Source organism: Muntiacus reevesi, chromosome 5 (assembly GCF_963930625.1).
Source record: "Muntiacus reevesi chromosome 5, mMunRee1.1, whole genome shotgun sequence".
Lineage (NCBI taxonomy): Eukaryota > Metazoa > Chordata > Mammalia > Artiodactyla > Cervidae > Muntiacus > Muntiacus reevesi.
The window spans coordinates 84,667,681-84,674,253 of record NC_089253.1 but is presented as its reverse complement, the minus strand read 5'-3'; positions in this window follow the sequence as shown (position 1 = coordinate 84,674,253).

The window sequence follows — 6,573 nt, the reverse complement described above, 5'->3', positions numbered from 1 at the left end:
TCCTTCTGTGATTTACAAAGCAATTTACATTTATGTGAAGTGGAAGCACATTATCTCATATTGGAAAATAGTGTTCTGTCTGTGTTTGGTACCAACATTATTATCTTCTGATGATAGATTGTGTTTAAATTTCAGGAAACTTCCATGTGAACATAAGATATATTATTCACCAAGGGAAGTGCAAATGTAATTTAAAGTAATTAGGATCATGATAACAGTTGTAATTGCTTGTGTGCCGACTCTAATCCTTAAGGCCTTCAGAACAATTCTGAAAAAATAATATTCTCTGAAATTACAATGGAAATTTTTTTTTTGTATGAATGCCCTGTTAATTGAATTAACCAGAATGTACCAAAAGTTTGTTCATTGCTTTGCAGCTCAAGTCACTGATTAACAACTGTTCTTAGATTCCCCCTTCCTACAGTTTAAACCTTTCTTCACAGGGTCATTCAAGGTACTTCTGTTTCTACTACTATTATAGATGATTTATTGATATTACTTACATTTTCTTAGAGTTCTACAATCATACTATTTTTTAATCTTTATTGAAGCATAATTTACATACAAATACATAGTTCATGGGTATGACTTGATGAACTTTACCAAGTGTGTGCCATCATGGAACTGTCACCCAGGTCAGGGTACAGAATTGTTCCATCCCTCAGGAAGATCTCTTGTAGCCTTTCTAGTCAGTCCTCCCAATCCCAGCCCTAGGCAACCCACTGAACTCCTATTCCTATAGGTTAGATTTGTCTTTTCTAGAATGTCATGTACTAGATTCAAAATACATACTCTGTCTCTATCTTCTTGTACTCAGCATGTTTTTGAGATGCATCCATGTTGTTACATGAATCTATAGTTTGTTTCTTTTCATCACTGAGTAGTATTTAATTGTGTGTGTATGTGTGTGTGTGTATATATATATATATATATATATATATATATATACACCACATGTATGTTTATATGAAGAGCCTTTTGATGAACCTGAAAGAGGAGAGTGAAAAAGCTGGTTTAAAACACAACATTCAAAAAAATTCTGGTCCCATCACTTCATGGCAAATAGATGGGGAAACAATGGCAAAGTTTATTTTCTTGGTCTCCAAAATCACTGCAGATGGTGACTAGAGCCAGGAAATTAAAAGGCACTTGCTCCTTGGAAGAAAATCTGTGACAAACCAAGACAGTGTATTAAAATGCAAAAGACATTACTTTGCCGACAAAAGTTTGTATAATCAAAGCTATGATTTTTCCAGTAGTCATGTATGGATGTGAGAGTTGGACCATAAAGAAGGCTGAGCATGGAAGAATTGATGCTTTCAAATGGTGGTGCTGGAGAAGACTTTTGAGAGTCCCTTGGACTGCGTGGAGATCAAACTAGTCAATCTTAAAGGAAATCAATCCTGAACAATCATTGAAATGACTGATGCTGCAGTTCCAACACTTTGGCCACCTGATGCGAACAGCAGACTCATTAGAAAAGACCCTAAGGCTGGGAAAGATTGAAGACAGTAGGAGAAGGGGACAACAGAGGAGGAGATGGTGTATGGCATCACTGACTCAATGGACATGAGTTTGAGCAAGCTCCAGGGGATGGTGAAGGACTGGGAAGCCTGGTGTGCTACAGTCCATGGGGTCACAAAGAGTTGGACACAACTGAGAAACTGAACAATAAATGTTTGTTTATTCACTTATGTGAGCATTTAAGTTATTTCCATTTGGAGTTATTGTGAGCAAAATGTATAACATTTGTGTTTAGGCCTTTATATAGACAAGTGTTTCTCTTCTCCTCGATAAATATCTAGGAGTGGAATTTTTTGGGCTTGTGACGATTATATTTTCATCTTGATAAGAAACTGACAGACTGTTCTGTAAAATGTTGTTTTTCACTTCCACCAGCAATATGTAAGATTTACAGTTGCTCCACATCCTCACCAACTGTTGATATTGACAGTCTCTTTAATTTTAGTCATTCCAGGGAGTGTGTAGTAGAAATTAGACTAAAGAAAGATGTTGCTTTAGGTAGGGTTTTTTTTTCCTTCCTTTAAATTAGGAGCCCACTAATCCATGATCTAATATTGAAATTAATCCATCTTAAAAGTAATCCTTTGACTCAAGCATATCAACTATTCTTTCAAGGCTTAGATCATTTGAAATTTTGATAAGCATAATATTTTCTTATCTTTGCACTAGTAATTGGTTAATATATTGAGCAAAGGTGGACCCACAACAAATTTCTGAAGTGTGCTAATGAAAAAAATCTTATTCAGTCAGTCGAAAATTATATTGAATTGTACTATATCATTATCTATATCAAAATTCCTTATTTTTTCTTGAAAAATGAGAAACTTATTCAAAAATTCTCTTGGACATTTTCAACTTTCTAGCTACCAGTCTGAGGATAAAGTTATCAGGTAAAAAAGTATGTAAGGACTGCTGTAATAAGTTTCCTAATTTTTAAGTCTCCCAGGAATGAAAATCCCAATCTACCTGTCTACAAATCCTGCCAATTTAGCATAAAGTACCTGACTACATCCTATCCTCTTGTTTGTGGCCATACTCTCTTGTTTTTTCTTTTTCTCAAAAAGCATACACTCTATAGTTTTCTGGGGACCAAAGTCAAACAGCACTTAATACATTTCATTAGGGGGCTTAAACTTATGAATGTTCAAACAGCTATTGCTTTAGGAAATCAACCTGGGATCGTTTTTCTAAAGGATACTTAATAAAGTTAGTGATGTCAGGATGTACAGCATATTTTCTACGACAGATAGAAGGGCAAATTTCCACACCCTAAGATCCTACAGTTATGGCTTGTAATGTCTAAAGAAATGAGGGTAATATCACTATTCAGGAAACCCAGCATTCTCAGTCTTATATAGACCAGAAGAGGCCTGAGCATAGGCTTGTCAGAATGTAAGTCTGAGATAATCAAACTTACTATTATATAATATATTATCACTGGGAACAATTCAATATAGCACATTCAGTCACCTCCCTCAACTCCTATAGACCAACATGAGTTTAGTCCTGGTATGTACCTGAACCCAGTACAGCAGAATGGGGACAAGAGTTAATTGCTCTGAAGTTTCCAGGAACCAGACTATCAGGACCTTTGACTGGTTGTAGGGCTTATCCCCTATACCCATATAGGTGTAATACCTGTTATCTTCTTTCCTTAAAACATTGAAGTACCTTCCTGAATCTACTCTTCTGGATTACTGAATGCTATGAACTTCGAACATGTCCTGTAGTGTTTTCCCCATCATAGTTCTTTTGCTAATGATATTGGATTTAATTAATCTATGATAAAAACATAGTTTATATAATATGCTGCCTACATGGGGCTTCCCTGATGGCTCAGATGATAAAGAATCTGCCTTCAATGTAAGAGACCCAGCTTCAATCCCTGGGTTGGAAAGATTCCCTGGAAGAGGAAATGGCAACCCACTCCGGTATCCTTGCCTGGAAAATTCCATGGACAGAGGAATCTGGTGGGCTATAGTCTATAGGATCTGCAAAGAGTCAGATGCAATTGAGCAATGAACACTTTCACTTTCTTTCACTCATATGAGTTCCTTAATATTTAAAATTTATTTTATAAGATCAATATGTATAAAGAAAAAGCTTATGAATTGTCTTGTTCAACTCTTCTATAAGTTTTCTAATTTTTAGTGTTTATCATTTACTGAGAGAAGTATGTTAAAATTTCCAATTTGTATTGTGAATTTCTAAATTTTGTTTTATAATTCCATCAGTGTATGGATTATAAATTTTAAGACTGTCATTAAACATTGTTAAGTATTATTTAAAATTGTTATGGTTTCATGTTGAATTTTTCTTTTTCACCATTATGGAATGATCTACCCTATCCTAAGAGTACTCTTGACTTTAAAGTCTGTAATATTGTTGTTTAGTTGCTAAGTCATGTCCGACTCTTTTGTGACCACATGGAATGTAGTCCTCCAGGCTCTTCTATCCATGGAAATTCCCAAGCAAGAATACCGGAGTGAGTTACCATTTCCTTCTCCAAGAGATTTCCCCAACACAGGGATTGATCCCATATCACTTGCAATGGCAGGTGAATTCTTTATACCACTGAGTCACCTGGGGAGCAGTCTATATTATCTGTCTAGAGACCAGTTTCTAAAGACCAGTTTTTTTGGCCTGGTATTCAACTGATTTACATTTTCTTCAAAATTCCACTCCTGTGTTTTGTGCATCTCTTGCCTACAGTATATTTGCAGGATACTTTTAATCCCACCTGACCATCAGCAATTCATTTGGTGTTAGGGTAAGATGGAGAAGCAGGTTCACTCTCTACCTGGGAGGACAGGGGCTGAGTTAGGAGCCTGGAGACAGAGGCAGCAGAGGCAGGTGGGACACAGTCCCCACTTCATTTTTTTAAAGCTGGAGGAAGGGACATTTTGTAATCATTCTTAGGTATCTATGGTGGCTGCTTTTATTCTCACTACACAAAAATAGGTAACTTGAAGAAAACTGAAAACTCACTTGAAGCCCGAAAGGGGAAGGCAAGGGGTCAGGAGGAATAGGGAGTGCTGTCCAGGCTGTGGGAGATTCTCCTTGGCTAATTGGCACCACACACTCCATCCTTGACTATCAGGGGCGTTGCACAGCAAGAAACAGTAGGGAAAGGGGTTGAAGTGAAATAACTTGGGGTCTTTGTCTTCACTCAAGAATCAGCTCTGCAGGGCTAGACTGTTTTGTGTTACGAAAGAGAAAAAAATTCATCAAAACTCTTCTCACTCACTGCTCTGTAGAATTAGCAAGGGGGTGGGGAAAAGAGGCTTGTAAACTTTGTTTCACTTTTGTATCCCAAGGAAGGGTGGGAAACCAGCTTTAGTTTTAAGAGTAGCTAGGCAACATACTGGGAGGGATTGGGGGCAGGCGGAGACTGGGACGACAGAGGATGAGATGGCTGGATGCATCACCGACTCGATGGGCATGAGTTTGAGTAAACTCCGGGAGTTAGTGATGGACAGGGAGGCCTGGCATGCTGCGATTCATGGGGAAACAAAGAGTCGGCCACGACTGAGCAACTGAACTGAACTGAACTGAGGCAACAGGAGAGGCTTCCCTGGTAGCTCAGATGGCAAGAATCTGTCTGCAGTGCAGGAGAGCCTGATTCAGTTCCTAGGTCAAGGAGTTCCTCTAGAGAAGGGATAAACTACCCACTCCAGTATTCTTGGGCTTCCCTGGTGGCTTAGATGATAAAAAAAAATCTGCCCGCAATGTGGGAGACCTGGGTTTGATCCCTTGGTTGGGAAGATCCCCTGGAGGAGGGCTTGGCAACCCACTCCAGTATTCTTGCCTGGAGAATCCCCATGGACAGAGGAGCCTGGCGGGCTACAGTCCATGGGGTCACAGAGAGTCGGACACGACTGGGCGACTAAGCACAGCACAGGCAACAGGAGAAACATTGTGCCTGTAATTCCTGGAAGAGGAGGGCAGTCACACACATTCTCTACACTCCCTCTTTTCCTTTCCATGGTTTTCCTCCTCCTCTCATTGGTTACTACATATCTCTCATCTTTGAATTCCCTCAGCTATGTCACTGCACAGAATCTGGGCCTTCTAACCCACAAACCAAGACTCTCTACTGTATCTGAGGTGTCGCTTGTAAGTATGGATGGAAAAGGAACTCTATGATGTGATTTAAGTAGCATGTTAATCCCTCCCATGTGATGCCTTGTTTAATCCTCCACCATTCTGTGGTGTGGGTACCCAAGCTCATGCTGAGTTGCTCAGTCGTGTCCAACTCCTTGTGATGCCCTGGACTATAGTCTGTCAGCTTCCTCTGTCCATGGGATTTTCCAGACAAGAATACTGCAGTGGCTTGCCATTTCCTCCTCCAGGGGATCTTCCTGACCCAGGATCCAACCCATGTCTCCTGTTTGGCAGGTGGATTTTTTACCACTGAGCCACGAGGAAAGCCCACGGTGTGGGTATTACTTTACAAAAGAAGAAAAAGGCTCATGGGGAATGAATAACTTGCCAAGATTACACCACAAATAAGAAAGCAGAGACTAGAAACAAGGTCCATGCTTTTTCCATGATATCGTATTATTCCCTAATATTCCCCTCTGTAGATTTTTCCATCAATGTTTGGTATTCTGCCACAGGATTCCCATACCCCACACACATACTTCTCCTCTGCTTCCGTCACATGCATCAGAACTATGTCCTATGCCTTTAAGACCATGCAGGAGTGATAATGGCTAATAACAACTTCAAGATATAGAAGTTATATCAAGTTATATCTTGAATATAGCTTCCATATATATATTCCATGTCTATGGAATATATTTATTTATATATAATATAAGTTGGATATATATACAGCCTATATACAGGATACCTATACAGCCCAGATGATGGGAGACTCCTGGAAACCCTTCCTGTGAAGGCAGAAATTTAGGTTTACAGTAGTAAGCCAAGGAAAATATTCTTGGCATAAATCTTTAAGGGGCGTTACTTCTTCCATGTCTAGAAGCTTGATGGGATGAGTTAAGTTCTATGTAGAACTTTTTTTAAGTCCTCTTAAAAATGTAT